General features: G+C 41.9%; 1 long non-coding RNA gene across 1 annotated transcript in view; it reads left to right on the plus strand.

The window, feature by feature from the left end:
- Positions 1–8,993: 8,993 nt before the first annotated feature.
- LOC106694765 overlaps positions 8,994–27,644 on the plus strand; it is a 42,933-nt gene continuing 24,282 nt past the window's right edge. The window contains exons 1-4 of the long non-coding RNA XR_002828285.1: positions 8,994–9,101; positions 21,833–21,953; positions 23,138–23,240; positions 24,069–24,165. This is a non-coding gene — a long non-coding RNA (uncharacterized LOC106694765). The remainder of the gene's footprint in view (positions 9,102–21,832; positions 21,954–23,137; positions 23,241–24,068; positions 24,166–27,644) is intronic.

A 27,644-nucleotide genomic window follows, 5' to 3' on the forward strand; every position in this document is an offset into this window, starting at 1 on the left:
GGGGGTGTGAGGCTTGGCGGGAGGATGAGCTGAAACTTGCTTGAACGGCGGGCGCCCACCCGCGCTCACTGCGGGCTCTTCCCGCCAGCCCCCATATTGAGCTTCCAAATTTGGAAGAGGCCCCCTGGGATCCCGCGTGACCCGCGGGATGGGGAGCGGCGGGGCCCTCGCTCCTCCCGAAAGGAAGGGAGGGAGGGGTGCAGCCCCCATCCCCTGCCCCGGAGGGTGGCTGCTGTTGGTGGTGGTGCGCGGAGCAGTGGAAGCCCTGGGCTTTGGGGCAGGGAACAAATGCGCCAACTTTCTGTCTCGAAAGGGGACAGGAAGAAACCTAAACGTTTTGAGGAGAGGCGCCGTCCCCTCCTGGGACTTGTCCAGCCCTAGCGGCACTCAGGCCTCGGTTTCTCCCCCTGACCGCGCTTTCACACCCGCAGAGCGCCTCCACTGGTGCTCACAGCCTCACCAGCAAAATGGCTTCTGTGGAGGGACTGAGGGTCCTGGGGAGCTCTGGCTGGCATTTGTTACTGGTCCAGCTTGCCACACTGGACCTGGGGCCCGATTAATACTCTTGTTGTTTGGTAGGGCACCTAATAGAAAAGTGACCATATTTTGTGGAAGCACGTAGGTCCCCACCTTGTGCAATTCCACACACGTGTCCAGGCACACTCAGCTGCAGAAGCAGAAAACGCAGTTGCAAATTTCCTCCCATTTTTCACTCGTCCTCTCTTCTCCAGATCGCTCTCCCTTCCTTCTCGCACATAACCTCAGGCTGTGGCCCTTTCCCCAGCGCCCTACTTGAGACCGCCAGCCCTGTGGCCCTATCTCCTTGGCCCTCTCCAAGGCTTCTCCTCCTGAGGCCGGTCTAGGGATCAGAAAAGCCTCCCAGGGCCTGGACTCCTGGGCCTCCCTCCTTAAGTCTTTCTCTGCCCTCCTGTTTCCTACAGGCTACTCACTGGATACAAAGTCTGCAGTGTGGTTCACCCAGCAGACGAAGAGAAGGAATCAGGCTGTCAACTTACACTGCCCCTTTCAGATTGCTAGCATCATGGCCTAGCCTTAATCACCTTTTAAAAGAACTTCCACACAATCCTTGATCTCTCCTAGCCAGACGGCCAGTAAACAGTTGTGACCTGGTGGGAGGAGAGAAGCAGAGATCTCAGCATTGACTAGCATTCCAGGCCCCAGAGTCTGATCTATGCAGACTTTCCAACTGATTAATACCCCCTCCCCAATATCTTTCTTTTGAGGAATGCTGAATCATTCTTCACTAATCCTATGACATCTTTGATATTGGTATTTTGCTTTCCCGAAACTCACTGGTACATTCATTTTGGCTTTTTTGGCAAATTACACTGAACAAAGGTGTCCTTGTAAAAAATATTTTCAAAATCTACTTCAAGAGCCCTGAGATCCTACAAATGACCAGATATGTGTAAAAGATTCTCCCCCCCCTCAAAAAAGATTCTCTCTCATACCTCTTCTCTACCCTCTAAATAATTAAAAATGGTATTATTCTGTTTAGAGAGACCACAGAACAGAAATAGCCCTGTTTTATCAAGCCCATCTGGAGAGATGAACATGCCTGCAATCATTGGGAGAAAGGTCAGTTCTTCTGATCTTATTACAGACCTTTCCCAAAGAGCTTATTTTAAAGGTGCCGAATCAATTAGTCTCCGTTGGCATGAGATTAATGCTGGGAAGGACGCAGTTGAAGATGTATTTAACGTGGTCTTGCATAGATATTTTGAAGAAAAGGGAGGAGAGAAAGCCACTGGAATGCCTGCCTAATGTTTTGTGCTTATTAAAAAAACAAACAAAAGCCTGGCCTATGTCAGAAACCCCCTCCCAAAAGGTTGAACTCAGTCTGTATTGTAGCTTCCCAACTGTAAAAAGTTCTGTCTTTGACGACCTGAAAGCAAGGGTGGAAAGGCCAAGTTGGGAGTGGGCTGTACTGCTTGCTCTTACCCTGTTCCTATAGTTGGACAACGGATCCAGCAGACTCCTGTACTCACTATAACTCTGGTAGCCTGGGCATTTCTTCTTTGTCACCTTTGGGTCGAAACACTCAGAGATAAGTGCTTTACTTTAGAAGCGGTTTAGTTTTCTATCACAAACTGGCCATTTAAAGCACGGGTTTTGGAAAACAGAGATAAGGGAAGTACTTCCCCTTTCTGCTTGGGCCCCAAGTTAGAGCCCCCCCCCCCCCCCCCCGGATAAAATGGTGACCTTTGGGATGCAAAACAAGCTTTTTGTAGGAGGAAATGTAATAATCATTCATAGCACATCAGTGAAAGGGGTGGGTGGGGGGGTGCAAATTTTACTTTTTGTAAAAATCAAGTCTTAGCCAGATAAATGCATTTGTACAAAAAAGAAAATGGAGAAGTTTATGTTATAAAACGCATTTTAAATGCCAGACTTGAGTGAAGACTGACTGCAAGGCTCTTCTTCCAAGAGAAAATGGGTTGGGTTTGGATGAAAAGTTTTGGTTTTAAAAGGAGTTTGACGCTTATTAAAGTACCCTGACAATACAATCAACTATATTATCATTTTTCTTAATAATTACCTGTCAGAACACAGATTTCTTTTATTACAGGATTAGCCCATCAGAAGTAGATTTGAATTGGACATTCATTGATTAAGGACTGCTCAAGTATGTTTAAGTTTTTAAAATCTTCACTGCCTATAAAATAAACTATTGGGAAAGTACTGGCTCACAAAGCCAGCAGATCTGTTGGTAACTATTGTCATGCTTCACTTGTACCTACCTATCAGAAAGTTGATCTAAATAATAACCCTAACCTTTCTTTCTAAACTGTCAGTGGAAAGACATGTTTATTACAGTGTCCTCCATCAGTCTCCATCAGTAAGGAGAAAGGGGATTTAAGTAAAGTTTAGATGAAAAAGAATGAGCATAGTCCACCACTGATACAAACCACATGGAGCAATAAATAATTATGCCCTCTGTTACACTATGTATATTTTATTTACCCATTTCAGAAGTGGATAATAAACCTAGCCCATCTATGGGAGGAGTTAATAAGGTATTTCAAATGCATGATCTAACAAAACTCCAGGATAGTTCTATGTTTTATTGTTAACCGTTTGCATGAAATCTTCTGAAGCTGAAAAGAAAAAGGAAAGGGCTTTTGTGTTAGTTGATCCTTGGCTAGTCTAGGGCTAAGGTTGGTGTGAAAGGGACAAGGAGGTCACTTGAAATCTCCTTTTATCTACTCTTATTTTCTCTCTGGATCAGCAACTTTGAATAGATATCTTCTAATCGCTCTTAATGGAAAGAAACTATGGGAGCAACGAAACTGCCTTTAGCAGTGGATACATGTGTGGACAGCTAGCTAAGTTTGCATATGACTACATCTTTACACACATGTGCTTAGAGTTTTGTGGGGTGCATGTTGTAAATGTTTCCCACACATTTGGTGGGTTATTGATTGGGTGGGTTCTATTTGCCCTTATACTTAAGTATGCATGCACACCCACATTAGGATTCTCTGTCAGGTCTAGGTGATAATTGCAGCTGGTTCTCCCTTCAGCTTTTTCTTGCCCTCACTCTCTGGGATGTCATATTTAAGTCCTGGAAAAAAAGCAAATAATTGAGAACACGATGGAGAGTTTTTTTTTAGTGAAGACATCTTACTTCAACTGGGAGCCACACTGACGGGAGGATTTCTCTTCAAGGGCAGAGATTGTGTGACAGGTGGGAGGTGATGGGGTAAGATGAGACTATTACTTTCAATCTCTCCCCCATATTTTTTCTTTTTGGTCTTTCTTGGAATCAAATTGGTTAAAACACAATAAGTAAGTGGCAAACAAGAGGCTGACCTTACACAATTTAAGTTTTTTTGTGTGTGTGTATGTGTGCTATAGGTTTGTATTTCCAAATCGTTGAAGTTGAGCAATTGATTACAATTGGTTTTGAAATTGGAATTATTTTAGTAATTCTATGCTGACTGACATACCACCTAAGTTGTCTTCTTTAGGTGGTGTTGTGTTTGCTTCAAAAAGGAGAAACAGCCCTCAGGTTGTTAAGTATGAATGGCTCTCCAGAAAAAGGACATTAGATTTCTAGGACTGAAAGCACTTGGCGTTACCTCCTAAGAAGTCTCTCCCCGCCCCCAAACCCCGTGTTCTTCTAACTAAAATTCGAATTGCTCCCAGAGCCTGGGACACTTAGCTGTAAATTCTTTTAAGGGAAGACTCGGTTACCAGGGCTACAAGTTCCCATCTCAACCTGCCAGCCTTCCGCCCCCTGCTGCAGATCGCAGAGACCCTTGGCTGTCTGGGCTGGGACCTTGAGCCCCCTCCGCTCCTACCCCCAGCCTATCAGAAATCACAGTGACAACGTTCGAGGTTGGGTGGGAGAGGATTAATCCCTCTTTAACTTCTCTCCCTCCCTCCCTCCTTTCTGAACACCAACAGATCATTTCCCAGGTTTCCTGGGGAATACGAGTGTAGGAGCCACCCTGTCCAATAAAGATTAAATTAAGTAGAAGAATCCCAGCCACTGGATATTTGGAAGCTCCGGTGGGGCATCAAACCAACATTTAACACATTTTTTCCACTCACTGGCGCAAATCGTGGACCTATTGGGCTTAACTTTAGACAAGAAAGAAAACAAAAAAAAGATGAGGGAAGGAGGGGAAAGGGAAAAATGAAAAAGAAAAAAAGTCACAGAGCAGCTCCAGTTTCAAGGGGAGAAGTGACCTTGTACTCAGATAGAGGACGAAGGCAAAGCAGGGCTTCCTGACCTGTCTGGTCTTTTCTTTCTACTCCAAGAATTGGAGGCTCCCTCTCCCAGCTGAGGGCTTGGAATTGGGCAGTTTGGGTTGGTTTTTGAATCTGTGTTTATCCGTTAGGGATGGAGATACACGTGGCCTAGGGTCAGAACTGGGTGCCTAGGAGGTGCACTCAGAACCCAGTCAGCACTTCTATGCTGACTTTCCTTTTTATAAACTAAGGTTTTGGTTGCGGGAACTGAAGAGTTTCCTCTAGTTACTGCCCAGCAGGAGAAACAATGGCTTTCTCTGTCAGCTGGTTCAGCGCACTGGACACTGACCTTGAAGCTGAGGCCAGGTCAGGCACTTCCTCCCCTGGGAACCGGCCCAGCCCCTGAATATTGGCCTCTGGCTGCCACCGGCTCCTCTAGTCCCAGGGCGCAGTCCGGAGGGGCAAAAGGCAAGTCCCTTTGTGGCAATGGCTTCTCTGTGCAAATACAACACTGAATAAATTAACCTCAAACCAGCTAGTTGGGGTGTAGTAGTTTAGCAGGACTAATTGCAGACAATGGAGCTGAAATGACTTTTCCAATTAGCTGCTGGTTGGAGTTTAGTTGGAGGAACTGTCAGCTCCAACGATGGGTAATTGCTTTATTGCTCACAAAACTATCATCTATTTAGAACATATGTGCTAATTACTCTGGATGGGCCTCGAAAAAGAGACCATAAATCTAATAGCACTTAAAAAAGTCTATGGTGCTTGTAAGCAACCCCAGGCCCTCGCATATTCTCTTCTGCCCAGGTTGGCGTGATGGATGGCTGTCTTTCAGAAAGGAGACGGCTTGGACTGGAGGCACTGACGGGGATGCTCTGGTCACCTCGCGGGTGCAGGAGAGAGCGACCAGCGCACGCTGTGCCCGGGCGATAAATCACTGTCATCAAAACCAGTCTCCTCTTTAGCCATGCACCCCCCCCCCCATTTTTGCCAAAGATGACTTCAGAAATCTTTTAATTGGATTGTGCTAGGAAATTAATCTCCTTTAGCCTTGGCTAAATTTGTGGCCACTGTCGGGAGGAAAGCGGCAGACGCTCTCAGCACATGTGCATAGAGACGCAGTCCTCTACAAACTCAGCTGGCTGTCCACACACATGCGCCCACTTGCACAGTGACTGCCGCGAGGTCACGTCCTCCTGCTCCGCTCCCCTCAGCCCCCCAGGGTTCCCAGCCGCGTGCGGGCCCCGTGCCACGTCCCCAGGAGTGACTGGGGTGAGAGAGAGGGGAAGGACACATCTGGGCGAAAGGCCGCGGCGGTCCCAGGGAATCCCCTTTGTGTAAAAGCCACGCTCCTGTCCCGGATTGCCTAGCTCTAAGTCCAGCAGACCCACGGCGCCTGGCCTTCCTTCCCAGGGGGTTCTGGGGCCGGTACCGGGGAAGAAGGCGGCTAGAGCGGCGGGAAGAGGAAGGAGGGTGTGTCGGCGGCGGCAGCCAGATTAACTCTCAACTGTGCCCTCTCCCTCCCCCACCCCCGCCCCTTTCTGGGCGAAAGCGCCCGGCTCGCCCACGGCGGTCTCCCCGGCACAACTTTGGAGACACTTCCCCTGGACAGGCGCTGCGCTGGAGGTCTGAGAGCGGGGCCCTCCCCGCTCCCCCCTGTCCCGGGAGCACGGGCGCTCGGCGTCCGCTCCAGCTCCAGCGCCAGCCCCGCGGCCCGAGCGCTGAGCCTGGTCCAGAGCCGCTCGGGCGGTTGGGGAAGCTGCCGGCCGGGTCCCACGGGCTGCTTATCTCTGCGGGAGGTGACAACATCTGCCTGAAACGGGATCTCTACTTTTGCAGCTCAATTGAGCTCTTAATAGCAGCCCTCTGAGGTGTGGGTAATTGATGGGGATAAAGGCGTAATGACTTGACGGGGAGACGCCAGCGATCCTTTGATAGACTTTTACAAGAGCACCAACCACCCCAAACACTGGCAAGGCATCGCCGGGTGGGAGGATGAGAGGAGGACCCGGAGGCAGGGAAAGCGGCGCCCGTGCAGTTTGTATCCGGGAGGGGGGAGCCCTGGCTCCCGGGGCCCGGGCACCGGTGGTCGCGTGGTCACGGAGAGCGGGGCGGGACGAGGACCCGGGGTGACAGGTGACAGGACTGGAAGGCGGGGAGGACCCTCGAGCGGTGAGAACGCCGCCCTTCCCAGGCTCCGTCACTTATCAGCCCTAACCTTGCGCGGGGCAGCGTCCCCACAGGACGGGCGCCCCCAGCTGCTCTCTCACCCCGGCTGGAGCTGCCCCCTCAGCCAGTGTGAGCGCAGGGGGCTCCGCTGAATGGACCACCTCAGAGGAACCCCAGCGCTAGCAGAGAGAGGCAGGCGCTGGTGTGTGTGTGTGTGTGTGTGTGTGTGTGTGTGTGTGTGTGTCCCTGACACACGGAGCCGGAGCGGAGCCCAGCGGCCCCTGAGCACGTGGCCCTGCTTGGCCCGCCAGCCCGCAGCGTCCTGAGACTCCCCGCGCGGGAGCGGGCGTCGCGGGTCAGAGCAGCCTGCGCGCCCCCCACCCAGGTTGCCCTCCGTCCGCCACCTCTCGGCACCGCCCGCTTGTGTGCCTGCCTTCCCTGTGCTCCGTTCTAGTTTAGTCTCCAGAGGGTCCAAGCAGCGTCCCACACGGCTCAGGCCTCCAGCTTAGGGTCACACAAGCACTAAGTGGAACAGAATACCAGGCCGCCTTTTCTATTCGCAAAGGGGAAGCCCCCCGGGGGACAGGCGCAGGTGTCCCTGGCAGGTACCCTGTTTGACACGTTGGAGAGGGATAATCTTGACGCGTCAGGTCTGAGCTCCCCCTGGAAACGGAAGGAGAAATGACTCCACTCACGTCCATATTAGATTGTATTGAGAACTCGCAGGTGTTTCGGCTGCCGCTGTTCTTTGCCCTCCTCCAGGGCCCCACCTAACAGAGATCAGATTCCCCAGAAACTTACTTTCCCCAAACCCTCTTGTGGAGAAGGCGCGCGTTGGGGTCAAGGACGGGAAGACATGCAATTAGTCCCAACGCGCCTTTCCTCCTCGCAGCCTAACCTCCTCCAGCACGATTCTGCCCTCTGCGAGGTTTAGGGGGTCGGGACTCACTGTCGCCAAGCCAGGGAGCCCCCGAGCCCCCAGCCCCCCGCAGCCCCACCCATGGAGGCATGCGAGGCCGTGGTCTTGTCCCCAGGCACCTCGGAGTCAGGGACAGGGTCCCGCTCAGGAGCTCCAGCCGAGAAGCAGCCGGTGACCTGGCGGCGGGTCCCGAGGCTTCCCTGGAGGCCTGCGGTCTCCCTCCCGGCCGCGGGGTCCTCAGGGGCCCGTGGCAGCCACCGGTCCCCCCAAGCGCTGGGATCGGCGTGGTCCGGGCCGCAAGGGCCGCGGGGGGCACCGTCCCTCCAGCAGCCAGGGCCCTGCTCTGCGTGGCTCCTCATGTCCTCACCCACAGGGCGCTCCCTTGGGAAAGATCAGCGCTCTGAGAACCAGGCCGCCTGGGGAGGGCCCGGGAGCCTCCACTCCTGCCCTCGAGGTCGGGAACTGGACCCTGCGCCGGACGCCAGCAGGAGCAGCTCCCCGAAGCCAGGAGAGCATTGTGCGCGGAGCCTCGCTCGCGGGGTCGCCTGCGGGGCACTGGGCGCGAGTGGGCGCCGAGCAGGACCTGGTCGGACGGCAGAAGCCGTGCCCTGGCTGGCGCTGAAGACCCCATCCCGCAGTGACCAAGTCCCAGGCCTGCTCCCGGGAAGATCCCAGGAGGAGGCCAGGCCCGACGGGGTGGGGGTGGGGGTGGCGCACGCAAACTTCTTTGGAATGGGCCCCGAGAGAGTGTGAGGCAGCCTCTGCCCGACGTGGTGAGGTTCAGGGACCCGGTGGATGGAGAGCCCTTGGCTCGCCCTCCTCTCTCCTGCCAGAGCGCTCTGTGCCTCTCGCCCTCGGGGCTGCTCCCAGTGGCCCAGCCTCCAGCGGCCAGTCTGCCTCAGGCCGACAGGGGTCGGTGGCCAGGCCCCGGGCGCGGCTGGGCAGCCTTAACCCGGTTGTCTAGTGTGAGCAGGAGCTTGGTCAGTGGGAGTTGACTGTGGCCTTAGGCGTTTTCTAAAACATCCATCTACAAAGCGGGAACAGCACAGGGACAGTGCTGTGTAGTTCCTTTAAAGAGAGTTTGGGAGAAGAGTTCTCCTAGAGATTGTTTTATAGCCTCTCACACTGGAAAGTTGGTATGTGTCTCACCAGCAGCACACTGAGCCGTGTCTTCCTTCAGACAGGGATTGAGCAGCGGAAATACCACCAGCCTCCGCCAAACTCGTGAGGACCGATGGCAGGGGGACTGGTGCTCCAGATGTTGCACTAGAGGCGCTGCAAGTGTGAGCAGGTAATGTGGAGAAGAGTGACATTGTTAACAGAAAGCATCTAATTAACAATGACTTCATTTGATTGGAAGGATGAAAAAACCTTTTTAAATCAATCCAGATTCACTGGCCTAAGCTCAGCCAATTTATGAATATGGAGCCTGACTGGGGTCTGCTTTCTTTCAAAGATGTCATCCTAGGGGTAATAGCAGAGGTGAAGTCATTTGGTTACACTGTGGAAACTTTTATAGTGCCTTCCTTGGGAATTTAATTCAGTGCTTCTTCATTTTATTAGGAACAGACTGACTCCATCCACTGTGCTCTCCCTGTTTAGAGGCAGGACTGCTTGAAGCAATTAGGTTCAGCAATTAGCATAGTTTTACTGACCCCAGCAACAGCGCGCTTCTTAGGTTATCCATTTCTTCAAAGTCAGGGAAAAGCTGGAGCACAACATGCTTCCCAGGTGTCCAGGTTGGGGAAATAAGCCCACAAGCAGGGTAGCACAGCAGCGCAGAAAGCTTTCTAATAGTCCCCAAGTGTTTGTTTCAGCAAATTCAGGTGGATTCCCGCACCCCCCCCCCTTTAAATTCTGGATCACATAATACCTCCTTACTTGGATAGAGCCTTTAAAGCCTATCTCCTTTGGTTGTATTTTTGGCAGAATGGCTTTTGAGAAAGTGAATTTTCTCCCTTCTTTTCTGTCTGCATCAATGATGCTGTGGCTAACGTTTTGAAGGAGTACCTGCAAGACGTTGCTGCAATCCTTTCAGTGTCACCTCGGTCTATTGGTAGCCAATCTCTTAGAAAATGTTTGGAGCCCAAAACAGTCTGGGAAAGAAGGGACATTGCTTTTGCCACTGTCCTGGGTAATGAAGGGATTACATTTACATAGCTGTTTAGTGTCTCTCACAACTCTAAAATATATATATTCCTCTGTAAGATTTCACTAGATTAAATTGCTGACAGTTCATCAGTAGCAGCAACAATGTAATACCCCTAACCTTATTAAATCAATAAATACTAGATCCATGCATTGAATTAAAAATGCATCAGCATAGCCAGGAATTACAATCATATGGCCATGGGCCTCAGAATCGAAGATGCCATTCAAAAATTGACTAGTTAGCATTTATTTAACCTTCTTTTTCTGTTTTGGGTTTATGATTAGATATTTGGAACCATTGTGACAAGTTTTGCTTGTTTATTTCTTGAAAATCCCTTTCTTTCACTAATTCCTCACATTTAACCATGAAAATGATGTATTTAACAGTAGTAATATACTTTGACTTTATAGTTTTTCTCATTAGTTTTCATCTAGGGAATATACTTCCATTCAGAATGCATTACTCTAGTAAAACATACTCAGGTGCATAAATTTCTACATAAGCACCAATAAATTTAGATGCATATGTTTTTGTATATGCATAAATAAATATACTCAGTGTGAATGTATGGCTATACATTGATTATAAGTTTATTTTAAAAAAAGAAACCACATTTAAATTTATCTTTCAGCACTGTCAACTATAATTACAAGCCAAAGTACTATTTATGGTTTTAAAACAAGTTATTGATTTAGAATCTGATTTGCTTATTAAAATTTATTCCACAAGAGATGAAATTAAAATTTTCAAGTCTTTAAACTTAACACAGTACTTAGGAAGTTATGCACATCTTAGATGGTTACATTTTATGTGTAAAAAAATATCTCAAATGTGGTTTACCAGGAATTGGTCAGTTAAATTGTCGATTATTATGTAAATTTACAGTTAGTCCCTACTGAAAATTGGGAATGTATTTAACACCTGGAAGTTTAATGGAAAAAGTAATATTACTTTAGCCAGATATTTGTTCATACTGATTAATGATGCTAATTATTTATAAACATTCATCCCTATTGATGTCAGCAAGCATATATGGTACTGAATTCTGAAGATAGAGTCATTGGGCCTTGGGTTCCCCACACTGTGAAAGAAAAAAATCTTTGACAAAATAGGCAATCAACTGAAATCTATCCTCTTTAAATAAACTGATTCCTCAGTATTTTCCCAGTGTTGGTGTAAGTTGTTGTCTGTGATGTCCCCCAGGGCTCCGTCCTCTGCTCTCTGATTTGGTATATAAAAGCAGCTCTGAATGATGGATTACTGTGTCATTGCAGCCTGCGAAGGATTAATTTGTTTCATTGATTTCTCTTTAGGCAGATTGCCAGAATTTGCTGCTTCCCACCTTTCCTTAAGACTTCTAGAAGTAGTAGACAGTAATAGCCTAAGACAAATCAGCTTCTTCTCTTAAAAATACAATCATGAAACTAGGAGTCCTACAAAAGCTGTGTCAAACTTTTTATTGGCAAACTGGGAGAGCAATTAATAGGGTACTCTATTTGCTTTAGAAATATTTTTAATTGAAAAATTTCCTTGACATGGTGACTGAAAACACATTATATTAATAGCTCTTAAGTAAACATTTATAATGTTTATCCTATAAAATTTTTCTCAATTTTGTAAGGATCCTGTTTAACTCAGGATAAAAAAATGTGTTGTCTATGTACTTGACAAATACTTTTCTTTCTATGCCAGATTTTAGGATCAAATAACATATCAATGTAACTTAAATCAATTTACCTAAAATATTTATAGAATTATTTGACCCAAAGAATCTTCAGTAACTTTGGACAAGGACAGAGAGTATTAGAGCATAGAAATAGAATTGTTTAATTATTTAAAGAAAAAATCACTTTTCTAATTAAAAAATAGTATCTGCTCATAATAGAGAATTTTCACAAGTTAAAAATGACATTTTGTGTATTTTCTCTAAGCCTTTTTCCTCCAAACACTTATATGTTTTTATATATATTTATAAAAATATGTAGACATCACTTCATATTCTGCTTTTTTTCAGTTTGTGTAGTAGAATAAAAATTTTTGTATATAATTAAAATTATTATTAAAGTCATTTATATTAACTGTATAATGTTTTAACATATATAATTTAATTAATTGTCATTCTACCACTGGAGAGTTAGATTTTAATTTTCCATTATAAATAAAGTTATGATGAATAACATTTTAAATGAATCTTTAATCATCCCTGTGGTTATTTTCTTATGATATATTATTAGAATAGAAATTACTTGGACTGAGGGTATAGACTGTATTTTAAGGTTTTTAATATTGATTGCCAAATTGTTTTCTAGAAAGGTTCTTTCACTCTGTACCGGCACTGTTTAAAAAAATTCCTCTGTAGAGGCAGCATTCCAATTCATGTTACATGAGCAAATAAAACAGAACAACAATCTTTTCCTTGTGTTCTGAAAGTAGTGGTAGTATTTTGCATATACTTAATTTCTCAGAAGTATTTTCCCAACTGCAGATGTGAAATAGGCTGGTTATACAAATCTATTTGTTTCCCTTCTGTAGTGCTGAAAATTATATTGATTTAATGATCTCAAGTTGTACTTTTTATGCAATTAGTTGTGTAGTAAAAACTAATATTGTCATGTGCTAATGTCTTTTTTCCTTTATTGTGCTATGGTAGTAGTCCATGCAGTATCAGCAAGTTTGAGCTTTTCCTGTGCTTTGCTGAAAGGAAAAAGGAACATCTGTTTCCATTATATATCTGCATCATAATGATAACAATTAAATAGCTATTATGGTAGTATACAGTAAATATATTTTGCTGAATGACCTATACTTTCTTGTTGGAAAATTTCAGAGATTTTAGAGACACTTAGTTTTACAGGTAGTTTCGTGTAGAGGTTTGGAAAAGTGTTTGCTTACTTTAGGTAAATCATTGCAGTTTATTTTTTGTCTCAGTAAAAACAAACAAACAAACAACCTGATGATTGAGTACGAGGTTCTCAGATGTGACTCTTGAATATATTTATCTTAGGCATGTTTGGAGTACAAATTATTATTGTTTCTCTCAATATATATATTTTTAACATTTTGAAATTATTGATTTGAGCGGGAGAGAGAGAAAAGAGAAACATCAACTCATTGTCCCACTTATTTATGCACTCGTTGGTTGATCCTTGTATGTGCCCTGATCCGGGATCGAACCCACAACCTTGGGGTATCAGGACGACACTCTAACCAACTGAACGACCTGGCCAGGGCCTCTCTCAATATCCTTAAAGGGGCAATAATGATACTAATAATACAGTTTATTTTGTGTTTTGTGCCACTTATGTATTGTTTATATTTTACTAAGCTGGAAGATTGTGTGTGTGTGTGTGTGTGTGTATTTATTTATAGCCTATTTCACTTTTTTTTTCTTATATTAGGGGGACACAGTGATATTTACCTTTCAAACTCAGCAGGAGAATGTTTGAAACCACATACTATTTCCATTGACCTTTAAATTTTCAGAGAAATGTTTTGGTTAAAGATGTTTTGGTGGTTACTTAAAAAAATGATTAGAAACTATTTCAAACAAAAAATAAAAAAATCATACATATAACTCCATGTACTCCAAACTCAATTTGAGAAATGAAATGTTACCAGTACAACTGAAGCTCTTCCTGAAAAGATGATAATCATCTTAAATTTGATGATTTTAATCCTTTTGCCTTATAAGTACCTTTTTTTACATGGTCTAGAATTTTGACATAAGTGAACTGTCCTTTTAAATGCCTGGGCATGTTCCTCTGCTTTATTGTCCTCATCTGTGAAGTCGGGGATAGGTCTACATGTTGTCTGATGGCCTCCTGGCCATAGTTACAAAACGTTTTTTGATTACCTCTTGTTTTCCACATGAAACAAAATAAAACAAAACAAATATAAGACAGAGGCCCAGAGAAGTTAACTAACTTGCCCGAAACAGAATAGTAAATCCCAGAGCTGGTTATATTGGTAAAACTTAGTTCTCCCGACTTCCATTCAAGCACTCTTTTCTTTAGTTCACATTGTCAGCTTTTGGGTACTAGCTGACTGACCACTGCTCTGGACTATCCACAGGCTTGTGTGATTTTGGGATTGTGCATGCAGGAAAGTTTTCCTCTTAGAATATCTTTTCTGTGGGTAAAATATTGGAGCCATATCAGTCTGGAAGTTACTTATAGAAGAACACTGTGTGTCCTGCAGAGCCTGTGGTTCCCTTCTGGACTTTTCTGGAAAGAATAATAGTTTGGGTATGATGAGGCTTTCGATAGGCACCTTACTTTACAGTTAATTTTCTGATCTCTGTGTGGTAACTGGACCAGGAAAATGCAAGTGTCTCCTTATGTGTACATGTATCTCAATTTCAATATATTTTGGCAGTCAGGACTTTGACAGGTCTTTTATATTTTTATTATTTTATATGTTTTTATTGATTTCAGAGAGGAAGGGAGAGGGAGAGAAAGTTAGAAACATCAATGATGAGAGAGAATTATTGATTGGCTGCCTCCTGCACGCCCCCTACTGGGGATGAGCCCGCAACCTGGGCATGTGCCTTTGACAGGAATCAAACCCTGTACCCTTTAGTCAGCAGGTTGACACTCTATCTACTGAGCCAAACCAGGTAGGGCTTTGACAGATTTTTAAAAAAATATAGCTTATTCTATGGTTAAATCACAAACCACTTTCTATTTGAAAATAAGTTTGCTTTTTGTTTCTGTTTAGCAACCAACTTACCGGAGTGCTAAAGTGAAAGCAGCACAAATAGAATAACGTGGAAACACATTTTAAAATCCCTTTGGAGAAAAACCCCATTCTAAAAATGGCAATTTAGAATTACATGCATGTACGTTTTCTCTCAGGTTTTCACTCTAATAAATTTAATTCATTCTTAGTTGAGATGAGTAGGCTTGACTCATAATGTTCACACAGTATCATGCCTCTTCTATGAAAAAATAGCATTATAACTAGATGTGGAGTTATGTATCTTATTGTAAAACCACCTTTTCCAAAATCTGTTGCTTCAAGACCAAAAAGTTGGTTTAATAAATTATTTGCTTCCTTCTATAAATACATACTTGGAAACTTGTAATAATAGAATCATTTTTCTTTAGGGCAGATGAAGCTACTAATAGTGGCTTTGCCAATGCTATAAGTATTTCCAGGGTGGTTGTGTTTTAACAAGCAAACCATATAACATTTTTTTCTGAGTAGTTTAGGTCAATTATCTTATGTGTTCAGCAGCTTCTAGTAAGAAAATTTCCCTAGCATATTAGGTTGGGGAGGAGAGATCCAACATAATCAGATACCCCTTTTATTTAGCCTAAATTATTGGTTTATTTGCTTAGACCAAAATTATTTGCTTAGACCAAAATGATTTCTTTCGTTTCTATAGCATTTTTATCTGGAGGAAAGGGGTGTGTGTGTGTGTGTGTGTGTGTAAAGATTTCAAAAGGTAATTCTTGTCTAGTTGAAAATTCTGGTGAACATCTGTAATATGTAATGTAAGGAATTTTCTGCACTGGTTAAATGTCCCCATGTTGCTCTAGCAAGTTTATGAAATTCATGAGAAAAGGTGTGGGTAAAGGAAACAAGCCCCTGGCTAACCTGTTTTCTTCCTGATCACAATATGAATCTGCCTGATGGTGGTGAGAATATGGAATCTTAACCACCAAATCAGCAATGCAAAACCAGAACGACCCCAGTGAGACATGAGAATGGATAGTCCATATACACTCCACATGTGTTACCTTACTCTCTTAGTGAAAATTGCTCTCTGTGGAAAAGTTATGTGGTGTTTACAGAAATAACAGAACATGGTAAAAGGTTATATTTTTTTGCCATATAGAATAGTAGGATTATAGTTTCTTAATATCTTCACTTTTTCTACTCAGTTCTTAATGACTTCACTTTAGATCAAATTGAGATTATTTCAAAACTGGCATTGGTTGTATATTTTCTGTTGACACAACCAATGCATAATGTTTAGCTGTGACTTCAGAATTTGTCTATGGTAAGAGACATAGAATTTTCTTCTATTAATGTTAAATTTGCCTGCTCACTAGGATTATTTCCCATAATTCTTAGGATAATTATGTTACTGTTGTGCTTATTGTTTTTGAGATATAGAAAATTACACTTTATTGAGTTCTTTTCATGTTTAAGGTATATGAGGTAGATAAAGGCATAATCCCTGCCTTCAGGGGTATAATAATCAATATGGTCTTTTTGCCAATAATTTAATAGATTATGTTTTCTTAATGTAATGTATTTGTGTTATTTATTAATATTTATTAATATTAGTATTTTAAGAAAAAAGAAAATATATTTAGTTTTTTCTATTCACTTTTTGAAAAATATCTTAGAATTATAATTTGGTGTCAATCAAAATGATATTGTATTCATAATAGAGTATCTTGAATAAATAGAATATGGCCGTTGCTAACTTCAAGTCAGTTTTTAAAAAATATAAGGTCTAAGAATTTTTCTTAATACTATAAGTAATTTTGTTTAACTTGAGTATGCCAACCTAATTATTTCTCTGCAAAAAGTAAAAAATAAAATACTTGTGTAACAATGTTTTTGGAAAAGTGGACTTTATGTTGCTTATTTAGCAAGAAGGAGGTTCATTTTTTTTACATCTCAACTAACAAAATCTATTTGAGTTTAAGTTAGGAATTATACTAAGTATGAAGGCAAAACATATTTTCATAAATATTTAGAAAAACACCTATGATTGGTCTTGACCCCACATTACTTTGATGCTAATATTACTGAATTTAATATAGCATCCAATATGTATTTATAGTTCATCAAAGTGTAAAAGATGCTAAGAATGAATACTGTTTGGCTTTCTCACAAGAATTGGATTATTGATATATTTTCCAACAGATTTGACCAATGTAGATAGATAACCTTTATATAAAAAGGTTAACAAAAATACTATCATTCTCTTTATAGTATTTGCAGTCTTTTTGGACTTAATTATTTAGTTTCTTCTATTTAATGTGTAGGTATAGATATAAATTTTAGTTTATAAGTACTATTATGATTAGCAGTGGAAATATAATTTGTATTTTGTGTAGAATGTTTATAAGATATAACAAGGTCCTTTTGAATTTTGGTGATTAACTGGGCTTTGCATTATTTACACATTTCTCAAAATGAGTATATAAATTCCAAAATAAGTCCCTTTTCAACTAGTTACATTTTTGAGATGTATATTTTAATTTAACAAGTTTTATATTTAAAAAGAGGCAAAAACTACAGCAGTAATACCTGGTAGAAGGTTACAGTGGATTATGTCATACTATTACAATTAACCTGATATCAGTCTAAGTTGTAGTTTTTTTGGACTGGCTAGAGCTTAGTGATCTGAGGAAATAAAGGAGTGTTATTATAAGAGCTTTGAAAGCCACATTCCAACTGATGTCTATGATAGAGCCCAAACTCACCAATATCCTATTTGTATTTCAGTTCCAATATTAATAAGTTTAAATGTGTTTTGAGTTTTAGCAAATGGTTGAAAGATTTTGAAGGTCCTACATTTTATAGTAAGGAAGTAGCCAAAGGCAATACTTTTATTTTCATATAAGCTTGCCTAATTATTGTCCTACTCTAGTAAGTATATAATTTTGTTAACCAGTGTCACCCCAGTAAATTCCAAATAAAGGAAAAATGTAAACCCTTAATTTATGAATTTTATTTTTTCTTTATTTTTTTGGTGACTATTACTTTTTATAAAACTATTAAAACCCCATTATCATTATATATTAAGCACATCTCATATATTATTTGATCTATTCATGTAAATTATAAATTTTCCATTATACTGATGAAGAATTTGAAGCCCAAACATGGTTAAGTTTTTTGCTTAGATCACATGGCTGATGAGTAACAGAGCAGGAGTTCAAAAAGTATTTCACTCCAGAGCCCATTCCTGATCCATGTTGATTTGAGTGCTCCTTATCAAGTAACTCATTATGCTACCTTCTGATTTTATTATAGGTCAATTAGATTCTTATAGGTACATACAATTCCATAGAATAACACTCTTACAAAACAAAGGGACATCTATGTAATTTCATGTTATTCTCATGTTCCGGTATTTATAGGGTAATGATATTCTCCAGAGTTTATGTGATGCTGTATGTATAAAAGGTACTAGAGGATGAAGGATGACTCATATCTGAGAGGTGGTTTTTTTTTTTTTTTTTTGGCAGTAGGTTGGCTTCACTATTAAATAGCACTTTTGCTACCAGATTGAAAACTTAATAGCAAGGAATTTTATTATTTCTGATTTGCAATCTTTCTTCAAAATGGTTTTGTCTTTAGTGGCTTTCAGGGAAAAAATCATGGTTTCCCTTAGTAGGTATATTATCTTGCTAGAGCTGCTGTAACAAAGTAACAAATATGGGGTAGCTTCAGCAACAGACATTTATTGTCTCCCAGTTCTGGAGACTAAAAGTACAAAATCATGGTGTTGGCAGGGTTGGTTCCTTCTGAGGGCTGTGAGGGAGAGGATCCATTTCATGCCTCTCTCCTAGCTTGTGGTGATTTGCTGGCAATCTTTGGTGTTCCTTGGCTTGTAGATGTACATCACCCTAATCCCTGCCTTCCTTTTCATATGGTGTCCTCTCTGTTCAAATGTTCCCTATTCATAAGGATACTGGTCATATTGGATTAGAGCCCATCCTAAAGACCTTATCTTATCTTGATCATTTGCAAAGATCCTATTTTTAAACAAGGTCTCATTTACAGGTACTGAGAGTTAGGATTTCAACATCTTTTTGGGGGGACACAATTCAACCCATAGCAGTAGGCAATTTTTTTCTAAGACAATAGATTTGGAAACACTTTAGTAGTGGTTATTTATATAATTTGCAGTTTATCAAATCAGCAGTATAATTATATGCACATCTATATATATAAAAGACTAATATGCTAAGTGTCCTTCCCACTGTCTGACTGGTTGCTATGATGCATACTGACCACCATGGGGCAGACGCTCAACACAGGAGCTGCCATGACGCACACTTGCCATTTACAAGAAACAGCAGCGTGGACCTGGCCGACAAAGCAATGCTCGGCTTCCCCCAAGTGGGACACAGGCCCTGCCACTACCCCAGAGCGAGCGACACCCCACCAAATCGCAGCTGATGCTGCCGAGATCCCATGGCCAGCCCAGAAATAGTTGCTGTGGGCACTGGGTAATGATGTCACGTAGCAATGCTCAGCTTCCTCTCCCTAGTGTCTAGCCTCCTTGGAGTTTCTTCAGCCCAGGAACACAACTTGCTTTATAACCAGATGCAAACATTTCACACTTTAACCAAATGTTTGTGAAGCATTTGCCCATGCCTCACCTCATTTGATTCTCACAGAAGTCCTGGAGTAGGTAGATAGGAGACTCGGTGAAATCCTATTTTCTTTTCATTAGCTAGAAAACAGAGATTTAGAAAGCTTAGAAACTTGACCCAACTGAAAAGAAGTAAGAAATGGTGGACCTTGAAAATGACTTCAGGTTTTCTCACTGTGCAGAATATAGTCAAACACTGCTGCAGTTAAATATTTTACTCTTTGTTTTCCCTGCGTGATCTACAATAATAATCTGCTTTGTGTTGATATTTACTGCTGTGTTGCTGACAATTACCTGAAAGAGAAGTTGGGGTGCTTCACTGGGCTGGAAAAAGTTTAGCTAAGTCAGAAAGCAGGTCTAATTAAGCAAGTTTATTCTATATCTATAAAAGGCTAAGTTGACTCACGCATGCGCAATACATATAAAGCTCTTGTTGGCGCCAATCGCACGTGTGTGTTTCCATCTGTCACTGTCGATCGTGAATTTGGTTGACACTTCTATTATAGAGAAAGGGCGAATAGCAATATTAAAATATTTCTTCTAATTAATTTCCTTTTAATGTGCATGAATTCATGCACCGGACCACTAGTATATTTATAGCTGACTCATGTGTGAATATTTGTTCTAGAATAGAACTGATTTTGCACTAGTATTCTTGTAAAATCTTGTTGGAAGAACAAATTGGAGAACTGTTCAAAAAGGCTTACAATAAAAGATGATTGGATATCATGATGTGTGGGGCATATAATGAGCTATTGGTATTGTATGTACAAGATGGGTATAGCTGGTGGTATGATCAAATTGGGATATAAGTAGGCATTCAGGGCAAGCAGATGTTGCAGAAGAAACAAAAATGACATGAGTTTAGGTCCTAATGTAGGAATGAGCATTTTATGTATAACTAAAGGCCTGGTGCATGGGATTCGTGCACTGGTGGGGAGCGTGGCCTGCGGGGATTGGCACGCTATGGGAGTGCTGCTCATCCTGGTCAGCTGAGTGGCTGTGGACCCGCCCTCTGAGTGGCTGCTCCCACTGTGCGAGCGCACTGACCATCAGGGGGCAGCTCCTGCATTGAGCGTCTGCCCCCTGGTGGTCAGTGTGCATCACAGCAACTGGTTGACTGGTCATTCTGGTAGTTCTGCCGTTCAGTCACTGGGCTTTTTTATATATAGATGGGCTTGGTGCTAAAGGAAGGTTTCGGGGCCAATTATGTTGTCAAGGAATCCTGGCTCTGGCCCTTTAGGGTTAATGCCAGTTTTAGCTAAGTTTCAAGCAATTGCCCTAGGATATATTTTAAATATTATCATGTAGAAAATTTGAAATATATCAGTAACAAGAAGAAAAACATGACCTGTAGCCCCACTACCCAGAGCTAGTCATTATTAACATTTTGGCATCTTGATGTAATTTCTTTGTAATTCTTGCCATGATTTTTCATTGAGATCGTATCACATAAACAGTTTTTGAAAATACATTACAGTCTGTATTCTCTAAATATAAATCTAAATTTGAGATATATTGGGTAACAGACCTAATGGTCATTAGTGATGAATTGGGTCCCCGTAATTACATAAGCCATTAGGTCATACCTGCTTTGTCTTGTCTGATTTGGTCCTTTGCCTTCAGTCTTGTCCTTCCTCCCCTCTTCCCCATTGCTTTCAACATCTTTTCAATGATCACGTCATTCTCCTGGCTTACCTCCTTCAGTCAGGACAGAGGTCCAGCTTTTTAGCATAATAAGGCATTTCTGTAATATTTCTCGTGCCTTTTTCTTCTCATCTGCTACTTTCCCAAAAGTTTCTTGGAGTTCTCAGAATATCATGTGCCCTTTTGCAGCTCTATAATTTTTCATCTCTTCTCTCCACTGAGAGTGCCCTTTCTGTATTTCTCCCTCCGTCCAGGAGCTATTCTTTAGTACTCATCTCACATGTCATTTCCTTTCTAAAGCTTTTATTCTAAGCCAGTTTTCACTTCCTTTTAGTATCTGTAGCACTTTCTACAAAACTTGTTATAAACTGATTACAGGATGTTATAATGGCTAATTTCCATCTTTATCTTTCTTACTAGATTGAGTTATTTAAGGACAGGAATCAGGTGTTACTTACACTGGTATCCATTGTAGTTAACATGGTACCCAGTAGGTGTTCAAGCAAAAACGTTTACAGAATGAATAATATCCTATCTTTTCATCGGGAATGGTGGCTATAGCTAGAATAAGTGATTATTGGAGGTGGGGGGTAACAGGTGAGGGAGTAAGATGACTAGTTAACTTCAATTTATCAAACATTTATTAAACATTTACAATTTGTAAGGTGCTCAGCTGGGCATTGTGGAAATGGGAAACTAAAATGAAGAGGAACTTTAGGGTTTGCAGTTTAGTGGACGACTCAATTTCGGTAAGTTGGTGTGGGATGATGGTAATGAATGTAATACAGAGTTGTTAAAGAGAATGATTCATTAAAATGGAATTGTGATTGGGAATATTTTTAGTGTCTTAAAATTAACAAAGTTTATTTGTCTACAGGTGACAGTAGACCTACATCATAGGTTTAGCAGATGTTCTCAACATCTCTATTGAAATTTCCTTATCTTCACTTGCAAGAGGAGCCCCAGGGCTTCATCCCTGTGGCAGCTACAATGAGCTGGTATGATGCCCTGCTTTTCCACCTCATCCTTTGTTTTGGCGGAGGATCTGGGTTAGAATTTAGCTGTTTGTTATTGCAAACAAGTATGTAGAACTGAAAATGGAATGTTTCAATAATATTAATATTGTGATTTCTTTGAGATTGTGTACCACCTATTCACAGAACCCCCATATAGTGAGTGCCTTGCTCATAGATACTTAGCATTGTGAGTTTGTTTGAATTATGCCTAGTTGTTAACTCTTTCTCATTGATTTTTAACAGATGTTAATCTAATCTTTTATTTTCTTAGATAATAAAGAAACACATAACATTATTTTTACTTATACTTAAAAACTACGTCAGGCGTCCTCAAATTACGGCCCGCAGGCCACATGCGGCCCGCCGAAAACATTTATCTGGCCCGTCGCGTGTTTTTGCCGCGGCTGCCTGTCCTTCTTAGCAGCCGACTGGTCCCGGCCCGCAGTGCGCATGTGTGGAATGTCTGAGGGACAGTGCACTGGCCCCCTGTTTAAAAAGTTTGAGGACCTCTGACCTACGTCTTTGCGTAATGTTTAACCAGCTCTTAAACTCATATGGAGATTGAGCAGGCAACTGATAAAATTTCATATCAGAAATATTTAATTACAAAACCTTTGCATGTATTAGTATGAATGAACACTGTAGCTAGTAACAAAAATATTTTTCTTCATAAAAAGTTGACATATTTTTCAGAATTCTGGAAATGTCAAGGTAGTTTTGCCTGTAGTCATATTACACTTAATGCTATTGAGAATATCGCTAACATTAACAAAAATATTCTGTAATTTCCTCAGTTATTGCTACTTGTGATGAGGAATGTAAAATTGACATGCTTTCATGTTCTGAGCATTTTCATTATATTCTTCTGATTTTACATGTCAGAAGCAATCTCTTTTATCTAAGACAGCTCAGAAGATTTTTATTTAGGGAAGAGGTCAGGCTCTGATTGTATTTTTAGTTCAGTAAATATAGAATACAGTGAATGTGTCTAAGGAAATGCATGTGCAACTTTGTATGTAAGTATTATACAGTGTTTATATATTTCTGTGGCTTTATTTGTAGGTCATCAGAACATAGTGGCTTGGGATCAAGGCACAAGTTTAATTTCTATGTTGATTATTTAATTTAGTTGTTTTCTGTAACTACTGGTAACACTCATCCTGCAGATAAAAGCTTTCGTTCACCAGGGAACTTTGGCAAGGAAACTGGCTCGATCAGCAAGTCCATTTCCATTGTGGAAAAACAACTTGAAACTCATCTCTACGGATGGTGAGTCAGTGTCATTTTCATACAGGAAAGATCATGCTAGTATTATTTTATGTTTTCAGTTTTATCAAGTGATAGGTTGGTTTAAATTTTGTTTTATGAGATATTAAACCATCATGCTTTATTACTTGAGTATAAGGATCACACAGGAATAACCTAACAATGAAAAAGAATGGAAATAATAATTTGGTGTTTATGAATATACCTAAAAGTAGTTTGATTAACTTCTCTCTCACCTTCATTCTTATTTCCATATAACACATGTTAACTAACTTATAATTCATGACTTTTGTTTGGATGAATATTGGCTGAACAGAATGACCTGTTCTATACTTACTTTAAAACATATTACTGATTTCAGAAAATTTCACTATCAACCTGAAAATTCTCTTCCATTTTGGTCTTTCAACTGGTAGCCATCATTAATGCTTGCTATTCAGAGATATAGTGGATGACTACATATGTTTAATTTTATAAGAGTTAGTAATGTATTTGCTTAGCAATCTGTAGTTCAGGTCAATATTATTTAATACATATTTAATAATCATAACTTCATTTTACTCTACTAAGTACTTTTGTGATTTGACCCAATCTTATCTGACCATGAATTATGTACATATTCAAGTATATATGTAAACATATGGGAGTATACAGAAATAACTTGATACAGTTACTAATGTTGCTTTGATCCTCATTTTTTCTAGTTGTTTTCAATTGAGTCATTTATTTGTCAGGCTGTCAAAGTAAATTTTCTTTTATAGTCTTGCTTTGCTAGTATTCTGCTTTTTTTTGGTTGTTGCTGTTATTACATTTTTATTTTCTTTCTTTCAGGGTATAAACAAATCCCAAAGTCACAGACTGGTAGGACTGATGCTCACTGAAGGCAGATGAAAGGCCTAACTGTAAGAAGGGGCTCCTTATATTACAGGTACATGACATTACATGATTATAACCAGCCTTACTATCTGTACTGTATGTTTTTTTTGTAAGAGGCCATAAAATTAAAAGAGGTAATAACATGGCACTATAATTTGAGAAAAAGTTTTATTGTACAATTTTCTTTTCCTCACAAAGGCTCTGAGTATTTCTATATTAAGATTGGACTATTTCAATTTTTCCAAATTCCCCACTAGATGATTTGGACTATGGTTTTATTTTTGACCTCTTATGGATATATACATATATATTCATACAACTTTCTAGCATAAAACGAGATACTTTTCCCCTCTGGATGTTAAAAATTCAATATTTGGAAAAAAAAGATTGGACTCTTTCTTCCCATGCTTTATAAGTAATTAGTCAGTGTAACTTGATGCATTTTAAAAATTTTTTTTCTTAAATACATTATTTTATATGATTTGCCTCAGTATGATGATTGTTATTTTCACATTTGGCCTACCTCAAACATTTTCATTTGGACTAGATTTTGGAAATTTCTTTAATAATGCAAGTCTAACAAAATTAGTTAGTGTATAAACTTGAGTTTGTCATAGCTAGAATAATTTCTAGTGTAGTTATAATAAAATACTATTTATTGAATAATGAATATTTGCTTAGTTCTATGCTTAAGTGCTTTCTATATCTCATTATATCTTCACAATAGTTATATGAGGTAGGAATAATTGCCCCAGGTTTATAGACAAGAAAACTAAGACTCAAGAATGTAATAATTTGCACAAGTGGCTGACCCAGGATTCCAAGTGTGGATACATGACCTCAGAGCTTCTGTGGTCTATTTAGAAGTTCTGTGTTAAGCTGCATGAAGTTTTTATGTATGTAACTGAGGACTGAACTGCTTCACTTATGAAACAGTCTGGCTATTTCACAGTGATTTTATACTGCTTATTAAGGCACACCAAAATGTGACTGGCCAAAACATTTGCTTTTGTGACTTCACGTGGGCATAACTTTTGACAATCTGTCAATAGATTATGAATATTTAATGTTGTGTGTATATGCAAGTGCATATATCACATGTATGAATTCTTTAAGTAGAATCTTGATGAATCCCTTGGAAATTGGTGTATCTTTAGTATCTACCCCACTTTTCAGGGAGTAGAATTGTTATTTTACTCACAAGTTTGCTAGAGGCTGAGACCCTTGTTCTGGAAAATCATTTGCATATGATATAAAACAGGTAGGCTAAAATGGTGATAGTTCTCTAACAGATGCATAATTAAATGTGAAATGTTGGTTTGATCATTGTTGAGGAAAGCCAAATGCATAAGTTGTTTAGACATCATGGAAATCTATGATCCTATGTTTTTATACTTAAAATCCTTTGATGGTTTCTATTGTTTATAAAAGACTAGAGGCCCGGTGCACAAAAATTTGTGCACTCGGGTGGGTGGGAGGGGAGTCCCCCAGCCCGGCCTGTGCCCTCTCGCAGTCTGGGACCCTCGGGAGATAATGACTTGCTGGCTTAGGCCTGCTCCCGGGTGGCAGAGGGCAGGTCCAATTCCTAATGCGCACCCCTGTTAAGCTCAAAGCAGGCCCATTAGATATTTGGGGTTCCCCCCTTTCATGACAAAGCAGGCGGATTGGGAGGTTTCGATCCACCCTCGGTCACCCTCAGGGTAGGCCCGATTAGGGAGTTGGGCACCGCCCCCCGTCACACTCAAGGCAGGGTAGATGGGGAGGTTGCAGCGCCACCCCCTGTCATGACAGAGCAGGGCCGATCAGGGGGTTGGGGCGCTGCCCTGTCATGCACAGAGCAGGGTTGATCAGGGGGTTGAGGAGCTCCCCGCTGTCACTCACAGAGTAGGGCCGATAGGGGAGTTGGGGCACCACCCCCTGTCACACACAGAGCAGGGCGGATCAGGGGGTTGGGGCGCTGCACCTTGTCACACTCAGGGCAGGGCCAATGGGGAGGTTATGGCTTTACCCTGTCACACACAGAGCAAGGCCCGTGGAAGGGGGGTTGGGCGCCACCACCCTGTCACACACAGAGCAGGGCCGATCAGGGGGGTTGGTGTGCTGCACCCTGTCAAACACAGAGCCGCAGGGCAATCAGGGGATTGGGGAGCTCCCCCCATCAGGCACAGAGCAGGGCCCGTGGGGGGGGGGGTTGGGGCGCCGCACCCTGTCACACACAGAGCAGGGCCGATCAGGGGGTTGGGGAGCTCCCCCTGTCAAACACAGAGCCACAGGGCAATCAGGGGATTGGGGAGCTCCCCCCTATCAGGCACAGAGCAGGGTGGATAGGGAGGTTGTGGCCCCGCCCCCGTCACACACAGAGCCGCAGGGCGATCAGGGGGTTTGGGCGCTGCCCCCTGTCACGCTGATCCTGGTGCCGGGAGCCTTGCTGCTCTGCTGATCCCGGTGCTGGGAGGCATATTATCCTTTTACTTTATAGAATAGAGGCCTGGTGCATGGGTAGGGGCTGGCTGGTTTGCCCTGAAGGGTGTCCTGGATCAGGGTGGGGGTCCCCACTGGGGTGCCTGGCCAGTCTGGGTGAGGGGCTGAGGGCTGTTTTCCAGCTGGCGAGTGACTAAAGCTTCCTACTGCTCCTTGTTTTCTTTTCTTTTTTTTTTTTTATTCTGGGCCAGCTTTAGCTCTGAGGCCTCGCTGCTGAAAACATCGATACAATGTTTCGGTCTGCCTGGCTTTCAGTCCGGCTGGTTTCTGGGGTTTTGTTTAGCTTCTTATTTGCAACATAGTACATAGTTGCTTAGAGTTGCAGCTGAGAGGCCGGCAAGTTAGGCGGGGAATGTTGGAGTCCGCAGCAAGCAAGCCTCATGCTCGCTTCAGTGCCTGGCTGCCGGCTGCCATCTTGGCTGACAGTTAATTTGCATATACTCACTGATTAGCCAATGAAAAGGGTAGCGGTCGTACGCTAATTACCATGTTTCTCTTTTATTAGTGTAGATAGATTGTGTTCTCTTTAGTGTATGTACAAGGTCTTTTGTTACTGAGCCATAGCATACTGCTTTAGGCTTACCTCTGGCAGCCCTCCCTTACCACTTAATATCATATATACTCCTTACATGTCGGTCTTAGACTAAATAGCTTGTAGTCATCCTACCATGATTTGTTATTTGGTACTTTTTAATCTTCATTATATTTTCCTTCTTACCATTATGATCTTTCCTCTTTGCTCCTGGTAAGTGCAACTTTTCATTTAAGACTCAGCTTTGTTATTTTTTTGAAGCCTTTCCTGACTACTGACCTCTGCCAGTGAATCTTACCTTCTTCTTTTTAATATATATTTTTAAATTGATTTCAGAGAAGAAGGGAGAGGGAGAGAGAGAGAGAGAGAGAAACATCAATGAGGAGAGAGAATCAGTGATTGGCTGCATCCTGCATGCCCAGGATTGGGGATCGAGCCTGCAACCCAGGCATGTGCCCTGAGCAGGAATCGAACCATGACCTCCTGGTTCATGGATCGATGCTCAACCACTGAGCTAC

This window comes from Myotis lucifugus, unplaced genomic scaffold, assembly GCF_000147115.1.
Source record: "Myotis lucifugus unplaced genomic scaffold, Myoluc2.0 scaffold_0, whole genome shotgun sequence".
NCBI lineage: Eukaryota > Metazoa > Chordata > Mammalia > Chiroptera > Vespertilionidae > Myotis > Myotis lucifugus.